Source organism: Cyanistes caeruleus, chromosome 10 (assembly GCF_971803275.1).
Source record: "Cyanistes caeruleus chromosome 10, bCyaCae1.hap1.1, whole genome shotgun sequence".
Classification (NCBI taxonomy): Eukaryota; Metazoa; Chordata; class Aves; order Passeriformes; family Paridae; genus Cyanistes; species Cyanistes caeruleus.
In genome coordinates, this window is record NC_141710.1 from 11,972,008 (window position 1) to 11,997,117 (window position 25,110).

At 38.3% G+C, this 25,110-nt stretch overlaps 1 long non-coding RNA gene across 4 annotated transcripts in view; it reads right to left on the minus strand.

Moving 5' to 3' along the window:
• LOC111933491 (uncharacterized) overlaps positions 1-20,677 on the minus strand; it is an 87,030-nt gene extending 66,353 nt beyond the window's left edge. For 2 of the 4 annotated variants that reach the window (XR_015274327.1, XR_015274326.1), the window contains exon 1: positions 20,408-20,659. This is a non-coding gene — a long non-coding RNA (uncharacterized LOC111933491). Of the gene's footprint in view, positions 1-20,407 lie in introns of all 4 variants that reach the window. The other 2 variants (XR_015274325.1, XR_015274324.1) reach the window with 2 other exon arrangements.
• Positions 20,678-25,110: the final 4,433 nt, after the last annotated feature.

Genomic DNA, 25,110 nt, shown 5'->3' on the forward strand with positions numbered 1-25,110 from the left:
TTGAAATATTGAGTTTTGAGTATGAATGGCTATTGATGATTCTCGGGCTTTTTAGTGGGCAAAATGGACCTGCTTTGCATTGTCTTTTTTTCTCTATGTGTGACAGACCATGCACTGCTTCAAATCCTCTCACATGGGGTTTACAAGTCATTTACTTAATATTATGGCCTAGTTAATAAAGTGTCTGAGAATTCTGATCTTTGACAAATACTATAAATATTAAGTTACACTGCTAATACATCAGTGTTTATCACCTGGTGTCAGAAAAAAAATAGTTATTTAATAAATCAACCTTTGCATAGAAGCTTTAGATATAAATGCCAGCTCAGTGCAGTTTCTAGGGCTGTACTCACAGTACTGTATAAGTGCTTCATCACAACAAATTAGACATTAGACAATTTCCTTTGACTTTGTATCACCAAAATGGGGAGTTGTACAAGAAGCTTTTGCAGACTTCAGAATGTTTTCTACTGGTTTCCTTTCCATGAAGTTACCAAAATTATATAACAATGAGGTCCCCAGTGAGAAAAAAACCTTTCTTTTCCTTACTGAAATGTCAATTCTTAATTTTTCTCCTCTTTAGAAGTATGTATTATTAAATAATTTTTGACAACACTTACATATTTGTTAGATCCTTCCATGATACTAAGATGAACTGAACTGAAGCTATTACCATGGAAAAGCTATAAACCATCTCCAGTAACAGTAGACATTTTTTACTCAGGATTTTTTTGTATTTCGCACTATTTCACAGCTTTCATGTCACCAAAAGATTGTATTTCACTGCTGTTACTTAGCTACCATGAATTACTGCTTTATAAAAAAGGAAAACATTAAAAGATTTTTAATTAAGAAAATTCATGACAACATTGAGTTCCTCCAGCATTTAGTGCAATATCCTTTGCTTTTTATTTTAAAAGCTTAATTGAGAGCTATAAAAAATTCCCAGTTAAGAATTTAGAACTCCTCAGTTGTTACATGAGAACTTTAAAATACATTCCTATCAAAAGACTTCCTACCATAAAATAGCATGCTCAGAGACAATATAAAGAGATATTCCACACAACAATTCACAGCTACAGTGCTCCAAGGCTGGAAAAAATTGTTTTGCCTGTTGGTCAGCTGTTGACAATATCTGCAAGGCAAATATTGTAACAAATCCCAAATTCTGAGTGAAGGGGTAGTGGGGCAGAATATGTTTCTAGTAATAATAGTAGGTGACCACAATTCTCATATTCAAACAGAAAAGGTGGAATCAGCATTTATTTTTATGAAATTTTCAGCAGGCTAAAAAAAATGCCTCACAGAAAAAGCAAGCTTGATAAGAAAAAAAATAAAAATAAAAAGAAAATCTGTGCAGAGCCTCACTATCAATGGGGTATTTTCTGTCAGTCTGTTCTTCACCTTGGAAATGCTTGGGTATGTGCTTGTTTCAAGGATTTATATACCTGCACTTCATACTTTTACAGTCTAGACACAGGGACATTTCTAAAGACAAAAAATGCACTTATACATTCTTTGAAAGTGGAGTTAAGCTTCCCAGCTCATAATTGGCTCTGGACATAATTTTTCATTAAAGAGTCTTGACAGAAGCTTGGCTTTGGTTTGTCAGCAAATGTTGAATTCTCCATTATTTCAGCATTCCAGGGGGAAATGACAACCTTCATACTCATATCTTCAAACAGTGCCTAATTTTGGGTATCTCAGCAAATGATCTGTTTTATGAGATCAAATAGTGTTTTTTCCTGATTTTCAGAATGCACCAGTACAAATGGCAGCAAGACTAATATTGTTGATAATTTTAAAAACTACTTTATGGATAAAGTGCAAGCACAAATATTCCACGGAACTCAATTCATATTTTAGTATCCAAATATCAGATCTAGCTATCACTTCTAGTGCATGGGATCAAATAGCTTATCTACTTACACTGTGCAGTTTCTTCTGCTGTAAAACCAGCAGAAAATGAACTCAACCTCAGAGAAATTTAGAACATTTGTTTTTTAATGGGAAACTTAAGTGTATGAAGTTAATTAAAAGAAAAGTATATTTCTCTAATGCTACTGATTTCAAAAGCACTTTACAATGAAATCTCTCTAGTTATATTTTCCTAATTTCTAAATAAGATATAAGATTAAGTGATTCAGTAGAAATATAACTGATTTTCTACCCAAAGCCACATAAACAGTGTTTGGTTATAAAACTTTAACAGATCCATTTATGTACTAAATTATTTAAGCAAATGTAATGCTTCCAAATTGTATTGTTTTGCAAGGTTTCTCTTGGAACCTTTGCCATTTATCATACATGTACTTCTGTCTTTTTTCTACTCAGAAGCACAGCATGAAAAAACTTCATTTCACATTGAAACATCGCTATGTGGAACAGTGTGATGAAATGAGACACAGGAGGAGAGTTTGTGTTATACTCTGGTAAACAGTTGGTCTACAGGAAGGATTGCATTTTATGCTGTGACTGATATATCAATTGTGAGACCTAAAATATGGCTGATCTGAAAAGGGGGGTTCTGTGACAGACTGTGTGCATGTGAAAGATTACAGGTAACATGCCTGGGCCTGCTGGGAGGTCACAACCCAAATCTCACCCAGGAGTTAATATAACTATGCAATACATTCCAGTAAAATTATATATCAAATATACTTAATGTCACTCTTCTAAATGGAGCAATACAAACAACTAAGGTTGCAAGCTTGTAGATAAGACCCTAGTGGTATTTGCATGCTTTATGTGAATGAGCACATCCAATAAAGATCTACAAGAAAAGCAGGTGTCTAAATGTTTGCAGGTTCAGTAGTGGCAGCTTTGTAGAGCAGGAAAATCCCGTCCATCTCTCACATGGAATTCCAAGGGCTGTGTGGTGCTCATGCATTAACACTGATCTGGAGAAATGCAGATTTTTAAAAAGCTAGAGACAAAACTGTAAAATATAATTTTAGTAACCTTCTAGATTAAATGAAGTGTGTTCAGGTTTATTTAAAAATGTGAATTTACCCATTTGATCCGGTTATGTACATTAATATTTTCCCTGGGTGTTGTTCACATCACGTAACGCCTGCCCTTCCACACAGCCCCGTGGAAAACTCTGGCACTACTTCAAAAGCCAAGCCACAGAGTGGACCTGATTCAATTATGTACATAAGTATGTGTTTAGGCAAAAATTTATTGCTGTGACGTGAATCATATACCAGTAAAGATGACGAAAGTCAAATATTTAGACACCAATATATTGCACTGAAGCATAGAGCAGTAAGGATGAAGAAAGTCTTTAGAAACCTATCATGTGGTGAACTTTATATAAAAATATTTCTACATCTTTTAGGATCACTCTATGTGTGACAAACTGAAGATGAGTGGGGAGATAAATCTAGCACCATAATCTATATTTAAATGTAGAAACAACACACCAGAGTTTCAAGTCTAAAATAGTTCATGCTGTAAAGTGAGGTTGTTTTTAATGTGAGCTTTGAATCCACTCAAAGCTGCTCTGTTTCCTAATCTCATTTACAGAAGTGTTTCTCATCATGCATAAGCTGTGAAGAGATGGCTGGGGGAAAAAAAAAATGCATTGATTAAAAGGGAAATTTCTGAAACAATGTCAGTTGAAACTTCCCTCTCTGAAATTCAACTCTTCTCCCATAACCAGCCATAGTTGTCCACTATAGCACTATTATAATCAGTGCAAACATTCCTCTTGACTCCAGGGAACAGAAGACCTACAAGTGACCACAAGAGTAGCTCTTTGTCTTCCCAGCAGTGGTTTTAAAAAGTTTTGAAGTATAAAACCAGTGTTTTAATCCTTTTCACAGATTTATTTTCTCAAAATTAGGAGAAATTCTAATAAACTTTTACAATGGAAATTGAAACTGCTTTGCTTTCTAGTGCTTCATGAAAATGGTGAAAATGGATTTGGATCACTACTAGATATTTTTTTAGAAATCGATTATACCAAATGTTCTCTGTTTAATTCCAATAGTCTTTTGATTGTTAAAACAGCATTGGAGCAGCATTGAAACATGTATTTTATATATGTGAGCCTTAACATGGCTTCATGTCACAGAAGATGTCACAGAGACTGAACACAATGACAGCAAGAGACTCAAAAATAAGAATTTAATTAAATAATTACTAATAAAATCAAGAGGCAACACATGAGGAAGACTGCTAGTTAATGATGGGCCATAGTAAGGAGAGAAATGCTCCCCAGAGCTGAACATCTGGGGATTTATGGACACTGATTACCTGTTTCAGGATGGCCCTGCTGACAGCAGCTCTCTGGAATGGACAACACTGCCACCTCTAACCAGCACACAAAAAATCCTCCTGTTTGTTCCTTCACTCTTGAGTTTTATCCCAGCTTATCCTGCCTGAGCTCCCTTCTGTTTGTTTTGTACCCCCAGCCAAGTGCACATGGGAGAAGGGATCACTGTGGATTCTGTTAACTGAGTGATCTTTCTGCAACGCGGGCAGAGGCACTGATGGAATGGAACTCAGGATAGCAACAGCCAGACAGAGTGAGTGACCAACATTCCTCAAAGCAAAATATGCAGCATACACATTATAAACACCATTAAGTGATTTTTCTGTCTTTGAGTAATCCATAAGGTTTTTTCAGATGACAGGAGTAGCATAAGCCATGGTTTAGATGCCCCTGTAGCAAAAGAAGGAGGGCAAAGCAGCAGATCTGAGTGAGGAGGCACCAGATGCTGTAACGTGATCTTCCACCAGCCAAGAAAAGCTGAACCTTCTCTGCCCAATGGGAATTAGAATGAGCCTTCCAAAACCTCACATCCTGAGTGGGGAAGGGCTGCCCACTGTGCTCTTGTGCTGGGGCAGGAGGAGTCCAGGTGCCAGGGCTGTACACCACAAGAAGTCCCCACAGTGAGACACAGCTCTGCTTTGTGGGGAGAGAAGTGCTGCCCGAGTGAGTGCTTCTCCTGCCTAAGGGGCAAGAAGCCTCAACACTCTCTGCATTTGTAATTGCTGTTTATAGAGCTGAATACAGAGGATGAAAAGCCAAATAAATGTAGCAATAAGAATTTGCTTCCCATCTTGCAGGCAAAGGCAGGAACCATATTAAATTTGCTCACATGCTCTCAGTGCAGCACAATGGGCAGTCTGTATTTTAGAAAATGTTTTGCTTGTTTTCGCAGTAGTGTTGAAGTAACTAGAAATGCTTTTCTTCAGCTCCAGTGTTAATATCCACATTGAACAGTTAATTCTTTGCTTAAATGTGCAGATATCATTTATTGTACAGAGAGAATTCAGATACATGAAACTCAGCAGAGTGGTACAGAATATTTATTACCCATCTCTTGCAAGCTGACCTCTTCTTTCACTGGTATAAAATTTATCAACCTGTAGACTTAAAGTACTATCTCTGACTGTCAAACTACAATTCATTCTCATTCATTAGCATCTCAATAATCAAGTCTTCAGAACAGCAGATCTTAGCGATACAGGCCAAGTTTTGCTTCTTCATGCACAGTATGAAGCATTCTCACAGTACAACCTTCCTGCAAAGGTTTGTTCCTTGCCAAGTCTTACACCACAGTAGACTTGATCAGGCCACAGAAAGCTGACATCCTGCATGCTTCCCAGGTGTGCACAGACCCTGCTTCAAATGAAGATTACAGATCCAACCCTGTCCCCAGTGTACGCAGAGCATTTGAGGCCAATAAAAAAAGCCCTAGAATCATAGAATATTCTTTCATCAAACACTAAGATATTGTTCATTTAAGAAAAAATTCTCATAAAAATAACATACTTTTAGTCAGTTGGTAAGATATCAATGATTTAACACTAATATAGCCCAAAATATTTAATGTTCAAATGTAGAAATATCTCCATTACTGATTGAAATCAAACAGACAACCTTGTAACTCTAGCAATATATAGAAAGAGATGTACACACATACCTGAATAGAGATACACCTGTGCAATTCAGTAACAAGTTGTGATTTCATGTCCCACTTCATCTGCACTTACTCCACATCTATTTAGTGCAGCCCTCATAGCTTGTCAGAAAAAAAAACTCTTTCTACAGCTTGTCAACACAGAAATTGATCTTGCCTTCCAGAGCTGTTTAAATCCAGCATTATTCCCTGTGGTAGGAATGGGTTACAAGGGCTTAAAAATTCCACAAAATGGACACACAATAGTCTGCACTTTCCAGGGTTTGTTTGCACTGGCTAAACCCAGCACCCAGCACAGCAAAGCCCTGGCCCATGGCTAGGGCTCTTAGCCACGATGGTGATACAAAGAAATGACAGTAGCAATGCTTCTACCTCTGATAGAACCTGACCTGTTTCATCTTTATGTTGCTTTATGCACAGAACTCTATTTTGTAGAATCATAGACTATTCATAACATTTTATAGAGAGTAACGTTTCTTCCCCTCAGTTGGCTTGTAGTGCTGGACACCTGCCTTACAGATGGGGAGAGATGGAAAAAATCAAATCAAAAGTATTTTTAAGCTCCCTAAAATAATTTAATAACTTTCTATGCAATCTGTGGCACCTCTTAAACACAAAATGATGAAGTGCATGTTACACATGCACTATTCTGGAATGTGGCTGTTAAATTTCCTCTCAGCCCCCATGAATTGCGAGTCTTTCCCAGGAGAACCCTCAGATGCCACCCAGTTGTAGTCTGTGGCCTTTGTGTGGCTCAGGGAAAGCTGAGGTCCTCTTCCACTTGAAAGGGCAGAGGTTGCTATCCCACACTGGCACCTGCTTTCCCATGTAGGTGCTGAGATCCAAAGTATTGCAGAGACTGTGAGTCCTTCCTAGTCTTAACATAAAGTGTTCAGAGGAAGAATAAAAAGAAGGAGCAAATGATGGGGGTTTGTATTGGCTGTCTCAGGAGTGAGGGTTTGGGGTGGGCAGGGGGACCTGTACCCCACTCTCTTCCCTGTGTGCCACAGTTCCTTCTGCACATCCCTTGCACTGCACACATGCACCATGACAGAACCCGAGGATACAGTTTTCTCTTTTCTAGAAATCATGTAGTTTCATGCTCGATTTGTCCCCAGGCACTCTCACTAGTTTGTTCTACAAGTTTGCTCTTTTCCCTGTACCCATGGTGACTGGGCAGTAACCCTCTGTGTGCTCAGGCTGGTGGAGCTCATTTCTTCACTACACCTTTCTTACCCAGACCTTCTCCGGCTCCCCAAAACACATTCCCAATCAGTGCACCTTCCAAAGCCCCAAGGAACCTTCAGGAGTCACTCCTGCTGCCAGCTAGGGGAAGCTGAAACATCTGAAAAGGGCCACCCTTGCCTGACAAAGATGTTCGTAACTCCTTGCTAGAAGATGCCTCCCTCCATCCTTTCTTCCCACAGTGTTTAAGCAACAGGAGAAAAGTCCAGCAATGTCTGACCAGCAGGTCACTCTTACAAAGAAAGAGCAATCAGGAGAGAGCCTTTTATCCCTCCTGGCACACCACAATAAGCCTGTGGCTCCCTGAGCATTTCCCAACCCATCTCTGAGGGTGAAGGCAAAGCAGTTCCTGCAGCAGAGGCTCCTGTTGATCCCTCTCCATCCCTGGCCACCAGCCACTGCAGAAGGTGACAAATGCCAGCAGCTGCTGCCCCAGGTGGTCCCCACTCCTGTGAGGATGTGCATCAGGCAGGACATGCACCCCTGGATGCACAGCAACATCCAAGTCACTTTTTACTGCATTGTATCCAGGAGAAATGAGAGCAGTGAGATGTATTTTGTCAGAACGATATTCAAGTTTTTTCATACCCCACTTTGTTTTGTTGGCATGTATTTCCAAGTACAAAGTGCAGTCCATCACAGTAATATTTTCAATGAAATTTCAAGAAAATGAGATGATAACAAGACCGTGATATTTTAAATTGAATGAATTTCAAGATAGTTAAGAATTAGACTCCCAGAGGAATACTTTATGTCACAAGCTATGAACACTACTGTTTAATGTACACTCATGCTCCATCTGTTTCCTTTTCCATTATTCGAATCTCCTAACCAGTTTCTCATGCACACTTTTCAGCTCCATGCTGTGTTTTCTATTTATTGAATACATTTCTCACTTCAACATTTTTCCACCTGAGCTGGCAGTTGTGGCTTTTATGGCTGTACACATGCAGGTCTCCGTAGATTATGAACTTCATATTTTTTCATTTGCCTCATGCTTCAGTTCTCTAGCTTAGTAGGCCCTAAAATGTGCAAATTGAGAGGTGTTTTGAAGTAACCATTCCTATTCTAGGCCATTGACTTGTCATCAATTAGATTAAAACATTGGTTTACAAAAATAATGTTTTCTCTTTACTTCATAAAAAATAAAACACTTGGAAAAGGAAACCCAGCTGTGCTAAGAGGCAAATTACTTTATGTGAGTAAGCAAACATTTTCTGGTCAGAGCTACAATGTATTATTCAGGGCCATTTTACTACATCAGTTTTGAAGTAATGTGGCTGCTCTGCGTTGTTGCTAAGTAAAACTGGAGAAAAAAATCACAAGACAACTTGTTTTTTAAACTACCATCTTCTTTTCTCTAACTATTTAAATTATTTGCAGTTCTGGAAAATCCAAAGACTTTCAAATTGCACTGTGTTCCTCTAAGGCTAAAGATCAGCTGAAAAGGAACTATTTTGACAACGCTGATTTATTACATGTTTAACAGAAGGGTCAGCATTGGGTCCTTTTTGTGGTGAGCTGTGTGGAAGCACACAAGACCACAATCTAAGATGTTTGTTGTTGAGTTTAAGATGTGATGCAACAAGTGCAGCAGCAGGAGGAGAAAAAAGTATGATACTGCAAGACCAATAAAGATTTTTTACTTTCGTCATCACTCTTGCAAGGAATAAAATCACAAGCTGCAACTCTGCTTGTTTTGCACTAATGAAAAGTTTCAGCTAAGACTGATATCATCAAATTCTGTGGACTGAGAGGAAGAAAACTGGGTCTTTGCATGTTTAGCAGCAATAAAACAAATGACTCAACAGCAGTTAATGTAAATTGCAATATGGAGTAGATTGAGCTAACCTAAAAGAGTTTAGAAAAAGAATAATAAACTTTCTTCCAAAATTACAGTATAAGATCTCACAGCAAACCATGAATGAGAAATAAATCCTCAACTTCCACTGGACAGGTGATTTTCAAACATTTCCCAGTGGCATCAAATTACTTGCACTCTAATTGTTGGTTGTCAGTTCAGTAAACAATTAAAAATCTGTTTTTCTCCACAATCTCTTTGATGCAAATGCAGAAAAGATTATCAAAAAGTCAGAAACAACCGAGCCAGTTGCTTCAGTGCAAAGGCAGCATTTATATTTCCTGCTGGCAGATGCATTTGCCAAGAAATCTCTAATGTAATAAAATTAGACAATTTAACCAGCATGGTGGATTTGCCCATTTTTACTGTCAAGCATCAACACTGGCATTTAACCCCAGCATAGGGACACGTGACTAAACTTACAATGCAGGGTTAGCAAGCCTTTTTTTCTTTTTCTCTTTTTTGTCAAATAATGCACTTTTTACTAACAGACCATGTGCTTACATTGCACATGATAAACACAGTATCATGGAAGAAATGTATTAAAATGGATTTCAAAAGACAGACGGAACGTAAACCTGATATCTTTTCTTTCACCATGAAATAATGTTATAGAAAGTTAAATAATGCACAAAACATACAGTGATCAGCCAAATGCTGTCTAACCCTATCAAACACAGGTCAATGCCATCATAGCAGCCGTCTGAAATTTCCTCCACTGGAGCTGCCGAGTGCTTTGGAAGTACAGAAAGCCTAGAATTGAGACAGAATTACACTAGCATTGTGTAAATAATCAAACTGTGACCTGTGGGGTTAAAACCTATAATTGGAGTGATACTTCAAAGAGATGACTACTTTTTCAGTGCTATTTTGTTCAGCCAGATAGGAAGATGGCTTGTTGGGATTTTATTGGCCAGCAACGCTACTGCAAAACTGATATTTTTAACAGCTGCTGGTGCATTTGTGCTCTGAAAAATTAGAGGCTAAATTGAAGCATTAAAGAACATCAAAGGACCAATTTCATGCAAAAAACAAGTACTCCAACTGGATCTATTTTACTGCGAATTAATAATGCAGATTTATACAAAATGTGATGCACTGAGTGCTTTGTTTTTATAGGGACTTCAAAAACACTTTTTTCCCATCACAAAACATTAGATTGATTTATCTGACTGGTACTTTTTGTCAATGCTTTTCTTTTGGTCCAAAAACCTGCTAATTACTGAGAAAATTACAAGTTTGTATTAACTTGTAATTTTAAACTCTAAAGTATACCATATTATACTGTCTCACTCTCAGTGCCACACATGCATAGATTACTGTGTTGCTATATCCACACATTATATCATACCCATTACACAATTAAGTAAGATTATTTAGGCACATAATCCTTTTTATTAGGTCTTATTTCTAATATCTGTTGTGCTGTTAGCACTGAAAAACTCTGGGGTTTATCATAAAGTTCAGTAGATGGCACACGATATCTCTTCTCTTACCAGAACTTCTCTGTTATTAGAGACAGGAGATTTAAAGTGTTAAAATTAAATGCAGGAAACCTCACATCACAACATTTGGTTGTTTGTTCCCATCTAAGTAACAATTGGGTTGTCCTGTGTAGCTGTTTTAGGCTATTTTTACATTTCATCTGCCATTCCTCCTAAAAATCAAATCAAAGAATAATGTACACATATTACAATCATAATCAAAGAGTATATATACATACCACACAGGTGGTATCTTATCTCCCTTTTATTTTTGCAGATCAACTATTTATTACACACGTATTTTTAGCAGCTACAACCTGGTTTGCAATGTGTTTCAGATGGAGTGTATCACAAAAAATTCGCAGGAATTGGTGGATGGCAATTTAGCTACGAAATATTTGCGGGGGAGGAAAAGCACTCTGCTCAGACCTTAAACAGATGTTCAGATACAGAGGTATGAGCTTGTACCTGGGAACTCAACTGGATGTTTGCCACTGCCACTAGTAAAAACTGCTTTTGAAAAACACGAAATTGTTAAAAAACATAACGAATAATCCCAAAATAAACAGCACAGGAAGGGATGAATGGAAGCGTTCTTGCTGTTCTGGTTCATTTAGCTGATGCTGGGTACAACAAGGTCAGAGCGGGGAGAGGTGGAGAGTTTACTAGTAGAAAAAAAGTTGCAACTATTGAAGCACTACTGCTGCATTTAGATGCTTCTAAAAAGTCGTGTTTTAGGCTTCAAATTTGATTGTTTCATTTGCAGACTAATGAATCATTTTCCAGGGCATTCTATAGACAAGGATTTTATCTTGTAGTCTAGTGATCATTTTTTATATATAGATATAATTCTGCATGCTGATGATTCACAGTTCATTTTTCACCACCACATTTTGTTTTGCATCAAGCACTTAAGTTGCAGATATTGCCCTTTCTTCTTATTTTTAGAAAGGTTGAATATGTTTTGTATCCAAATAGTACCTTAGCAGAAATAAATGTTTTGTTCTAAGGTTAGGAATTTCATCATACAAGAAAATTCCTCTGGTTGTCTACCTTTGCCAGTAAAAGCACAAATATGAGTCTGCTATGCACCCAGGATTACCTGCTTTGATATTTGCGTGGCTCATCCTCCAAACTGGGAAACAGACCACGTATCTAAATACTGATGTCAGTAGAATCCCCGGGTTAAATATTGTAAATTTATTTCCATTATGTATTACAAAAGGCCCCCTTCCTCATTAATTTTACTGAAGTCTCCAGATGGGAAACAAAATATTAATTTTGTTCAGCCTTAGGCATTGTTGACTGTTAAGGTACTCACTAAATCACTGATCTTATACACATTAATATTATATTTCTGCTATAAAAATTTAAGACCCATGGGTATAAGGTTCAGTTTGTCATAAGTATAATTAATTGTTTTCAGAAATGATTAATTTGTCAAAATGGCAAACATATATATTGGGTAGGCAAGACTCCTGAACAAGCTAACCTACCTTAAAGTCATGGTAATACTCATGGAATTATGCAAATTAATTGAGTCTTTCAATGTTGCATAAAATGCTACTACTAGTACAATGCATGGAACATTAGGCTGTTCATCCAACAAAAAAGTTGCATTTTAAAGGCAGGCATCTTTACAAGAGAGTCCTTATGGCAGAAAGCCCTTAGAAGTACAATTTTTTCCTGCAAAGTGATAGACTTTCAACCGTTACACAGAAGTTGTATTTTTTATTACAATTTTTAAAGCAACCCTCAAGAGAAGAAAAAACTGTGAAATTCTGGTGACCTGAGACAAAGGAACCTATGAGATTTGCACTCTGTGCTGATGCTAGGGGGAAATGGTATATGTCCTAGTAATAAGAGTTTCACTAGTAAAACCTCATTTACAAGCCTGGGAACTCGTGATACACTACATTAAAATCTAAAAAGATTAACTTAATTATGCAAATTAAATTTACTGTTTTTCTTCTAAATAGTAAAAGTCATTGTCAACATTGGAATAACCATATTACTCTAAATGCATTTCTTCCCCTCCAAAGTGAACCCCACATATATTTGAAACTCCAATGTAGCTAATTATTATCTATAAAGTCCATTTGAACATAAACTTATGCTCCTCACTAGCCAAAACATTTATTTTTATGCCCACTAGTAGTATCTAGTTATATGGTTATAAAATAACTCAATATGTTAGCACAGTAAATAAAAATATCCATGTTAAATATGATTATTTTAATATCCCTAGACATTAAAAACTAAGTATTCCTAATGAAATATTCCCTACTAAATCACTTGGAATTTCCTGGAGATTCACCCTGCTAACTCTTCTTCTTCACTCCCAAAATCAGTATTTCTGAAATAAGAGATATTAAAAATATTCAAAGAGGTATTTCAGGGGTGAGGAAAAGCTGTCTCGTGGCTCCAAGTCTCTCTTCCAAATCCCATGGAGCCCCACAGAGCTGATTCTGATTTTCACCCGTTTTATTCAAATGCCACCAACTGACTTTGTGGTTGTTCCTATTTTACACTGCTGTAAATACAATCAGGATCACAATGTACACCCAAATACAGGTAGGCTGTGAGTGTTCCATCCGTTCTGGCACACTACAGAATAATGCAGGGCCATTAGACAAATGCACCACTGAATCAATTATTCTGGTTTGAGGCAACAACTTCTGGCCTTGGACTAATAGACAAGTATTAATTTCAATCTCTCCAGTGTCTACAGTCTTGCTATTAACGTATATATCAAAGACACTGTTATTATGACAAACATAATAGCCTTCCTTTTCCACATCTAATCACATTTTAACCATTTTTTTTTGTAACTTCAAACAGGACTTTGTATTTGATAATTTATTATATTAAATGCAGATATTCTTTGCTTCTTTCTTACTGATAGCCTGTAGAACAATTATAAATATCTGAGGAGGAGTTATGACACCTTACCCTAATAGTTTTCATTTTTGACATATTCAGTTAAGAATTAATAGTCAGGAGCATTATGTTCTGTTCTATAAATCCAGATAAAGTATTTTTTTTTGAGAAAAAAAAAAAAAAAATGGAGCAGAAGGGTTGAGGTTGCAGCCCTGGATAGGGAGAACTTGCAGCAGAAATGCAAAGAGTAACAGGTCCAGCCCTGGCATAAAGGCAGTGGTGGCTGTGGTACCCAAGTGAAGCCATTTGGAAACTTCTCCATTTAAACTACATTTGGGCATTAGAGTTTACCATCACGTGCCAACAAACACGCAGCAGGAACACTTGGCAGCACCCAGCTACCCCCACACCTTGATATAAAAAATTAATTATGGCAGAGCTGAGACAGTGTTGCCCAGAGTCAACATTTGCTCAGCTGATAAAGGTGACTGCCCAGCCCTGAAGAAGTTAGGGCAGCCCTGTAGCTGGGACATAGCCAAAGGAACACACGAGTCGCTCTGTCCGCTGAGCACTGTTGACACCGTGCTGAGGTGTCCAGACACACGTGTGCTTTGGACCCTTCAGCTGCATTTCCCACCACACCAGGTACAGAAGAACAATAAGTCTCCATGACACCCTGGTGCCTCCCTTTTTCCAAAGGCTGTCCACAAGCAACCCCACAGTTCACAGAAACTTTCATTTCCATGGGAATTAGCAGTGCTGTGCCCTAACCATCTCCCTCCAGAAGAGCCACGCTTGGCCCTACTGAGGGGAGGATGGGGTCATTTGTCTTTTGGGGTGCCCATCCAGGAAGGAGCAACTTGACAATGTAGACAAACTAATGTGCTACTTGCTGTACCCTCTGATGCCATATTAATTGAATGGCTGACTTGGGAAACAGTTATTTACCAACAACTTTGGCACACCATCTCTCTGAGTAATTTTCCATGTTATTATTACAGTGGGTTTGCTGGGACCCTCCTTCAGCTGTGACCACAGAGCTACAGAACATCCACAGTTAGACATCAATCCTGCCCTGTTTCCATGAAAGTTCCTGAAGCAAAAGAAGTCATGTTCCACTGCACAGGGGCAGTGATGGGATGTGAATGGGGTCACACATGGAGGGCAGGCCCAGCGTGACTTGAAACGTTTCCATCTGTTTGCATCCTGAACACAGCAAACGAGAGACACTGGGAAAGGGCAGGAGGATGGACATTATATTCATGTCAACTCATCTCATCGTAGGATAAGCCTACATCATCTTCCCTAAGACAGCTCTTCTCTCCCTTTAAGGCTCTTTCTACCTTCTGTGTAATTGGACTGAGTTGTAGCCCAGCATCTGAAGGTCCGAGGCTTGCTCTCATTTACATGAAGGGAAGAAGGAACTGGGTTTCTAGGCAGCATGTGTTTTTAATAAAATGTATATTATTATTTCCTTAATCGACCACAGTGTCTTAGAAGAGGTCCCATATCTGTATATGAATTAAGTATTTAGATACTCTGTTTGAAATCTATTTTTTCAGTGACCCATCATGTAACTATTGTGTGCATTTTGGCAGGCTATCACGTTGCACATGTGCAGCAAATATGGCTAGCAACAAATCATTGTGATGTCCCAAAAAGCATATGTTAAATTTGCCCCATAGTCAGTGCTCAAAATACAACATTTTGCTCATTTTACATGTCTTTTTTTGGTCTGAATACAAAAAGCAATCAGATCTCATTGGGGAGTTAATCACTTGTGAACATAGGGCAATGAAATTATCTAACACAAAGGGCCCTTTTTTTCAACTTTAAAATCACTGGTGAACCTCTGCACATTTATTCACTGTTGAAAATGATTTTGTAATTATTTTGAAAGAGTCATTTTGGGAGGTATGTGAAATGACTTCAACAGAAATACTCATATGAGAAAGCACTCAATGTAAAGATGATGTAATTGGACTCACAGTGTTTTTCATATTCAGTTTCTGTGAAGCCACTCACTACCAATGACTTAGTTGCTATTACTTACAGGTTATATCCTGCATTCACAACAGACATTTTTCACAGCTAATTCTATAGGGTGAGCTATAGCAAACAACAAAAATACTCAATGGTCAAGAGCATTTTCAGCAACAAAAATGTGCTGTGGTCAGAGTCTGTCTTCACTTGTCCAAAATTAATTTGCAACACAAATCCCAAGTCTGCATCCCAGTAAGGGCTTGTGCCAACCAACCATTCCAGTTTATATCTGCAATTCATTTTTACAGGCTCCAAGACATACAGGCACACATATTTCAGGCACATATTTTTCTTACATCCGAAAAGGGGGATGGGCACATGTAAAATCAGCTTTTATAAAAAGATATCCATAAATATGTATTCCAGAGATGACATTTTCTTGTTACTGCAGGGCTATAAATCATTGCCTCTTCCTATGCAATATGAGTGTAAAATATTTATTTCATATTAGTATACATCTATATATATATTGAGGGTTGACTGCAACCTGGAATTCAAAGGATACTAAAGAGTTTATAAGGTGTCCTAATATTAATATAATTTATCAATAATTGAAGACCTCAGTGTTCCATCTCTTCAATTTGTGAATGATCAGCATGGGCAAGCATCAGAAAATAAAGATAATAAAGACAATGCAGGATTAGTGATATGCTGCAGAAAGAGAACCTTTCTGGCACCACATGCTGAGATGATGCTAACATTATGGTAAGAAAGCATTCTCTTTGATTGCTCTAACACCACTATATTTCTGAAATGCTTTCTTTTTGTTACCATCAAAATCAGAAGAGGTAACTTAAGACTTCGTTGTTTTGTAACTTACAATAAGGACTTCTCAACATCATAAATACTGCAAGTTTTTTTATTCTGCAGTGAACCTGACACAATTTTACTGCTTTCTCAGAGTTCAAGTTTGGATTGACTTAATGCACTGATGTAGGTAATTTTTATACCACCAAATTAAAAAGACTAAATGAAAAGGTATCATACATGTCACCATTTTATATGTTTTATGCCCTTTTGAAAGCTTCTTGCTTTTTTTGTGTGTGATTTTGACATAAAATTGCAATTGACATCAAATCAAAATGTTTGCTTTGATTTAGATAGTTTAAATGTAAACTATTAAGTATGTTACAAAAGAAAATTGTAAATTGTGTTTTATCTTAAACGTATCTACCCTAAGGATCATTGCCTAAAGTTATCTCAGCCCCTCAAAAAAGCACGGTTTAACCTTTAAACTTTCTCATGTATTAAGTTTAAAAAAAAAATTCCAGTAAGTTATATTTCTTTTTTGAGGGAAGAAAAATAATCCCATGAAATCAGTTCTTACTATGTAGAGAACTAGACCAAATCCTCAGATGGTCTGAGTAATGAAGACATTATTCTCATATATTTGAAACACTTACATGCTACCCAGAATTAAAAATTAAAGATCCAGAAACATTTTACTGTATGAATAAAATCTGTTGGAAAGTGGAGTGTCAATTCCATTCTGCAAGGGTTGTAATTTCTTTTGCTTGGCCAAAATTTGTGTCTGCCATAAGAATGAACCAGATGCCAAGGAAAGCACTTTTCCTCTCTTTTCAAGTAGCCATCAGCAGTCTTCAAACACATATAAAATGAATTTGGCTACACATTATTGAGTTTTACTAGATGTGTAAGGGAAAGAAAGGGTTTATGATATTTTCCCTTCACCACCAACAACAGCGTCATTATGGGTATTTTAAAAAGTTGCTGTGCTGCAGTTACTGTGGCACATGGGACTGAAATTTCCATTACAATGCTCCAAGCCTGCCTCAGGTCCTGGAGACTGTGGGTATTATTTTTTTAAATGTTAATTTTTATTTTATTTTTACTTTATATGTAGAAATCTGACAGCACTTAAATTTTAATCATTCAGGAGCTTAATCCAGGATTTCTTTCAAAGCTTAAAATTCCCTGTAAAGCCAAATTCCTTGATGTGCAAGAAATGCAGAATCAAACCCTAGGTAGCTGGATCCAAGCTTTGTTTTATCAGCCAAGAAACAAAGTTCTCCTGATTTAAAGTACTGCACATAACATTGCTAAGATAAGGATTTAGTTTCCTAAGCCAGGCCCTGATCCTTTAATGAGCTGTGGGGAGGCTCACACACAGCCACACTGCTGGAGTCACACTGACTCCACTTGCAGGGAACTCCAGCTCTGGCCAGTTTTCCCTATTTCCCCCTGACTTCAACGGCAGAGAAAACCATCCTTTACACTCTCAGCTCATTATATTTTAAGAAGCCCTAAAAAGCATTTATTCCACACCCTCTGAATTCAGCAGGAGCAGGACATTTCTAGGAGTGGGTTATTTTCATTTGATTGCTGTTATTAATTTAAGAATAACTTAAGGAGCACAGAACGAGAGACTTTTTGTTTTTCTTTTCTGACAGAGACATCAACATAGCTCCAACATGGCTCATCATCAGATGATGATGTATTCACCTGCAAAGGTGCAATATTATTCTACGGATCACCACAGATCATTCATTAAACAATTCCTCTGAATAGTAAGATATTTTGGGATTATACTTTCTCTACCAGTTTTGCAACATCTATCTCTTCTCTTCAGAAATTCTTTTCACCAAAACATTTTCATTGAAATCAGTACTCTCTGAAAAAGGATTTATTTCAAGAAAACATAGTTTAGATAGAAAAATACATTAATTAAAGTCTGAAATGTTATTTCAGACATCCCCCATTTACCTTAGAAATTCAAAAAGAATTTCATCACTTTTTTTAAAGAAATTATTTCCAGTACTCAGTATAAGAAATCTAAAATCACTGAATTATTTATTTCTATTTTTACATGTCTTTTCTGTGGTGTCAACAACACACCTCAAAAATAACATACATCATGCTGAGATTTTTCCTGTAAAGTATTTGCATGAAATATTACACATTTTAAAGTTTATGCAACCATTCTGAATTCATCATAATGTAAACCAATCAAAAAATACAAAAATGCTATTGATGTACCAAGGTGTTCATTTTAAAATAAATAATACCTTGGTATTTTATATAAACATGACAAAATGGTGATGAAAAATGTCAATAAATAAAATTCTATTATACAGTCTTCTGTAATTTAATATTTTGACAGTCCTACTCCACTTTTTTCTCAAAAAGAAAACAGTGTTTATTATAGAAAATAAGACTCAGTAGTGTTGTACATAGTAGATATCAGAAATTATTTATGAGCAGATCATTTTATGGATCTCCCATTGTTCTGGCAATACAATATGATGATCCTCAATACTTCATTTCATGAACTCATCACTTTATGGAAACCCATTTTGCTACAAACATCTACCCACTGTGGAGTGCTTAATTTTGACAACTTTCCCAATCTAATATATGGAAGTGTTGGCAAGAAAATATCCTTCACCTTTAAAATTGCTCATAAAGGCATAGAAATTAAATTGGTGCTTACTTTCAGTTGGTGGAGCAACACATCCCAGGCTGAGCCTGTTTGCATGTGGCCAATAGCCAACACCACCCCTGCAGAGCCCAGGGCTCTCCACATGCAGTTCTGTGTCAGCCAAGGTACAGGAGGACCTCTGGCACCAGCACCAGCTCCAGCCAGAGGACACAGAGACACAGCACTGGGGTGGGGAACAAAGCTGTGGAAGACCCCTCACGAGCCAGCCAGGAACATCTCTGAAATTTCAGCAAGAGCTGCGCTGGGGGATGGGGCTCTCTTACAGAGCCCAGGGATGTGTCTGCTTTCCAAACAGAGAGATAAGTCTCTGTAAGTGGGACGGGCTCCTGAACCCAAAGACTTCCCCTTCTGCCCCCATACCAGACACATCCAGACAGAATCACACTGTGTCTGATAGCCTACAACAGCACCTGAGTTCACCACATTCATCTCACTTTGGGGAGCAAAGGGGATAGCTGTGTTACATATGTAGTAATAATTGGCAAATATTGAGCCTTTGGAACGACCTCGGCAGGACTCGTTGTTTTTGCTCACAGCCAGTTTGTGTCGCCAGCCTATTTTCAATTCCCCCTGCTAGCTCTGAGTCTAGTGATTTTTAGGTATATGTCATTAGCCTGAGTGCTACCCAAATCCACAGCACAGAGGTCTGAGCAGACAAATACCAGGGATTAATTTAGAGGGTCAGATTGTGGAAGGAGGCAGCTCCACACACTTTTCTTAGTCCTACTGCATTTGCTCTGGGAATGCACTGCTTATTAACACTCTGGTAAATAAAGCACATTTATACCTTTGAAGAGATCAAAACAAGACCTGTTTGGGGAGATTTGGGGAGAAGTTCTCACATGCTTTATAAATGCAGGCCAGTACACTGTAAGTAAGGTCACACCATGTCCCCTTGAAGAGCTGCAGGCCTGAGCGCCACATGAAACACCTCATCAACACTTCCAGTTGAAATCAAACTCACTGCAACAGCAACAGAACAGTGTTCTGCCACCCGAGACACAGGAATGACACACAGGGACTGCACAGAGAACAAACAGCAAAGCCTCGGGTAGCTGGGTTCTGACCCGCTCCCAGGGATTTTTTCCCTGACTGATGCTGAAGAATTGCACACCAATTTAGAAGGAGCAGAGGAGCCTGGCAAGGCTGGACATGAGCACTGCACTCTTGGGCACATGGCCACAGCCCCCAGCAGGTGCCAGGCTGCAGCAGGGGCTGGGGAGAGCAGGGGGAGCTGGCCCGCTCAGCTCCCCTCAGCCCAGCCATGGCGAGAAGGGCAGGCCTGATCTCTCCGTGCTCCCTCCCTCACACGACAGGCTCTGCCAGGCTACAAGGAAACATATCCTCTCTTTTGTTTTGGCTCTACAGGGAAAAAAGTGGGGGGTAGCTCTAAAACAATAGGGCAAAAGAGTAGCATCCAGCAGGATCATCTGCACAGCACTGGGCACACTTAGCACCTTGTACAAATGAAACACAGCTCCATTAATCGCTCCCGACTCACCCAGTTGAGGGGACAGACGACACGCAGCTCTCCATAAGTGCATATGGGATGAACCAGCGCTTGCCTTTTCCCTCAGTTAGCGCCTTATTGCACTGTTTTGGCAATCCAAATGGTCACTCCAAGATTCTTTGGAGCCTTTGTGCGAGCTGTGCAGCCCTGCAGGCAGGGAGCAGCGGCAGCGGTGGGCAGCAGCAGCCAGCTGGCCGGCCCTGCGGCTGGACACCTGCCAGCGTGGCTCGCCTCCAGCACTTCAGCCCCGGCGAGCTGTGCAGCAGGAAGTAGCTGACAGACCATCAGGGAGGATGCATTTTGTCTATTAGGTAACTGAAGCATAATTTGAGGGAAGTTAACACACACGAAAAAAAAAAACAAAAAAAACGAAAGAAATTAATAAAAAGACAATCCTTGCTAAAGTTGTCGAAAAGACAGTCACATGGAAACTGGCTCTATGGTTTTACGTGAGAACCTAACACTGTGAGATATATGACACATTGGTGACATTGTTCCTACAACCAGTTTTGCTCTGTGCAGCCTGCCATTTCATTTCCATAGCTAATGTGTTTTGCAATTTTCCTGCATCCTGCACCACATACAAGAACATTTTCAATATCCCCAAAACATTTATCCTTGTAATAGTATATCAATTAATTATCCAATGGGTTTTCTCCTTTCCTTTCAACTTTGAGAGATTTCTAATTCAGAAACTGACTGGACTGTTATCATCAGTAAAAGAACAATATGTTGTAACAGGTGTATCTAGGGGAGGAAGATGCTCTGTTGATTTGGTACTAGAAAAACAAGTGATACAAAGGAGACCTTTGTCTTTCAGCAACTCACCCTTCAAAGATCTTCAGCACAGAAAGGCCAGTTATGGTCATTTAACCTGACCTCCAATGTATTAGAATAAATTTTCATTTAGCAATTACTACACAAAAGCTGCATAACTAAAGGTAAAAAAACCTACTCTTTGGAAATTCTCCCAGACACAATGTAGAAATGCCAAGTGGTAAAGCTCTCACTGTAATTCTGAATAGTCTGTTTAAGTGGTGAATAATTTCACTGTCAAACACAAACTCCTGATTTCTAATCTTAAACTGTCAGATTTCAGGGTCCAGCCATCTGACAGAACACAGTGTGCTTCTATGCCCTACTTGCTGCTCAGCATTGGTTGTAAACTCCTCATGGCTCGTTATGATGTATCTGGCATAAAGAGATCAGCTTGCTACTACTACTAACACCATCTACTAGCACATTAATCTTTCTAACCAGCACATCCCTTTAGAGCTCACATTCAGGTATTTATGCACCACAACCCTTAAATTTTCTTCATAGTAATTGTTTACAATTATCATTTTCCTTCCAGTAACTGTGACTTTTATGTGTTTGCAGATACCACAGCTGAGGAAAAAAACTCTTATCACAAATCTAGTACAGACTAACTTGTCGGATTGTCACTGAGCTCAAACAGCACCCTTCTGCTCAAGTGTTACAGAGATTGGGGCACTCTCCACTCTTCTGCATACAGGTCTGACTTATTGTTCAGTTCTACCTTGATCTAGACTCACATTTTGATGGGCTTAAAAGTGAATATGCATCTGACAAGATGTGAGATTAACTTCTCACATTTTCTTAAGCAGCAATGGAAAAATCCATTTGTTTCTGCTGTAAAGGCCTCTCTCATTCCTGTTCCTCACCGACCACGAATGTACATAATTATGTCCCCTAAAATACCATGAAGAAAGGTAGAGAGTTTATCCCAGTGTTGCAATGCCCACTCCTTGAGAGTAGTTTTCCCTATGCTTCATACTCTTGAGGGTATTTAACAGAGGGCTAGCAAAGGGTAGACTGGACGGGAGAAAAGTCTTAGATCCATCTCTGTACCTATATCTATCTCCACCAGAATCAGAAGATTTAGTGGCTTATACTTAGGAAACACCACTCAGCTGGCAATTCAGAGAAAAAAGTGCACATGAAGTAAGAACATCACTTTGCCCACCAGCAACGCTGGCTGTGAACAAAGAGAGGACTCCAGAGACTGCATTGGTTTGAATTCTGCATCAGCTGTCCTCTGACTTGTGGTGGTACTCCTTCTCACAGCCAAGAGCAGCTGGAGTAGACCTTCTCATGCTCAGGTCTGGGTGGAAGCCCTAAAGTACTACAGGTGTTTTTTGTCATTGCACCCTACTGCTAATATATAAAAGCAAAAACACATCAAAAATAATCAAAAAATCCAGGAAAAACCTTTCACACTTTCTGCAAAATATAATGCCCTGAAAATCTATAGGTATTACTATGGTTACTAATCCAGATATAGCTAAGGTTTCCTTCCTTATCTTACTTTGAGGGTTTCTCTGTTGTGCTTTATTCACAAGAGTTCAATAACAAATTATCCTTAATTTACTGCTACTAACAATGTAGTCAATTTTTGGTGCCAAGTCTGCTGCCTTAATATAGGCAAAACACTCAGTGAGGCAGACAGAATCCTTGCCTGAGTTAAGAAGGCAGGATTAGGCCCACCTTATTATACAGTTATTTATTACACAATGATAATTAACACGAGGCAGACAAGCTCATTTATTTGGCAACAGCAACCCTGGCTGAAACACACTGTTAAAAAATGCTGAGCATAAATAATATGAAGAAATGCTTATGCAACAATAAGAAAATGTATGATTGTGTATTCTATCACATAGCTTAAAAACTGCAGGTTAAGCAAATTACCACTGGCACTGCGTATCCGTAATTCTGCCGATCACCTAAATGAATGATCAGGTATGATCCTTTCAATTCTAGCAGCGTTTCTTTCTAAATACCTCACTATTTAGCAGCCTAAAGGGAGCCAACACATCAGTAGTGCCTTCTATGCACTGTCGAGTCCCAGCTTGAGCACACCAAACTCTGAGGCCTTTTGAAATCTTTAAAGACAATCACACATAAGACAGTTTCTATATTGCAGGGCTGGCTAGCGCTACTGCAGCACAAAACAATATTTCAAGCTTTCTGATATACATGTGTCACCTCTATGTGACAAATAGCTTGTATTAATTAGGCACTAGACTTGGTGAGATTGCTGTTATTAACTGAGAGAAGATGGGTTGAATTTAATTGTGTGTGACATCAAAGCCAAGTGACTGATATTTCAAGCATCATTTAAAATGTTTGATATTGGAGTCATTGTATTCACATAAAGACTGTCTAAAAATATAAAGGAGAATGATGAGAGAGGAACTGAAATGCATTCATACAATCCATCTTATGAAGTGAATTTGATGTAATTTTGCTTGTATTTTTGACCCAGTGTTGACAATATTTATTTATTTAGTTATATAAAATTATTACTTTGAAGAACAGTTTATTTTTCTCAGTACTAATTTTGGAGACAGCTGGGATGGTTTGTATTGGTTCCAGCATCAATGTTCTCAGAAATGTGGACATAAGGGAGGGGGAACATAAAAGATAAGCTTGCACTGGGATTTGCTTTATAGCCATTAATTAACACTGTTTGGAAAATGTTTACTTAAGAAAAGCAGACTGCACATTATTTAGGCAAACTTCCATAACAGCTTGAAAAAAAGAAAGGGGAAAAAGAAACTGTTTAAAATTGCACGTGAAAGAATATATTTAAGGAGTAAGAGCTGGCTATTGCACTGTACAAATGGTAGCTATCTCACACTCATCAGGATGTGAGGAATGCTGTTTTAGGGTCGAATGTTTCTCTCATTTAAGATGCTGGCAAAAATCCTCTTCAGTTTGGCTGGGCAGAATCACACTCGTGATGTAGCATGATAATATATATGGTGTTTTGCTAAAAAGTGGGTCAATAAACAATTGCCCCAGAGGATATTTGTCTATAATGCTTCTGCATTGTATCATTTCCTTTTAGTTCTTTCTTCAAAAATAAATAAAATAAACCACTTGCTTATTCCATCCTTGCCATAAAGCGCACAAAACAATCCAACTGAAATCAACTTAATTAAACCGCAATGCGTTGCAAGCAAACATGTGTCCCCTAGGTATTCCCAAGGAGACAAATCTGAAGTGCACAACAGCCAAAAGTAAATATTAACAATTTCACAAACCAAAAAGACAATGTTCCAGTCAGAAGAACCTCCCCATTGCCACAGTGGTGCCCTAGATCCACACCCTATGGAGCAAGGAGGAACAGGCAGGCTCACTGTATGTGCCTTCCCCTACCTGCAGCCCAAGGAGGTCAGAATATAAAATCCAATATGTACAATATATATAAATCAATGCAAATCAATGCACGTAACGTGCATCTATATGTGTGGATTTTCATGTATGTAAATGAGTGTATTTATTTTATATCAGAATTAGTACTGCCATAGTCACCAACACAGCCAAGTATATATAAATATTATAACCTCATCCCAATGGGATTCAGCTCTCAGAGGGACTTTGTCCTCCCAGGAATGCATTTTAGACTGATCAGATAAAATGTTTAATCATGTGCTTAATTGTAAGAACTGATTTGGCTGGAGAAACTGATGTGCATAAAACCAAAAGATACATAAATACCTCAGCAGTTGTACAGGTATAAAGAGAATTCATGGATAAGCTCCAGTTAATGTGAGAGCAATTCTCCCCCATTTCTTCACAGTAGTGAATCAAAATCTTTTTAGAAATTATCCAAATTCTCTTGTCCTGAGTGATAATACAAAGGTGCACCTTTTCCTCACTCGGTA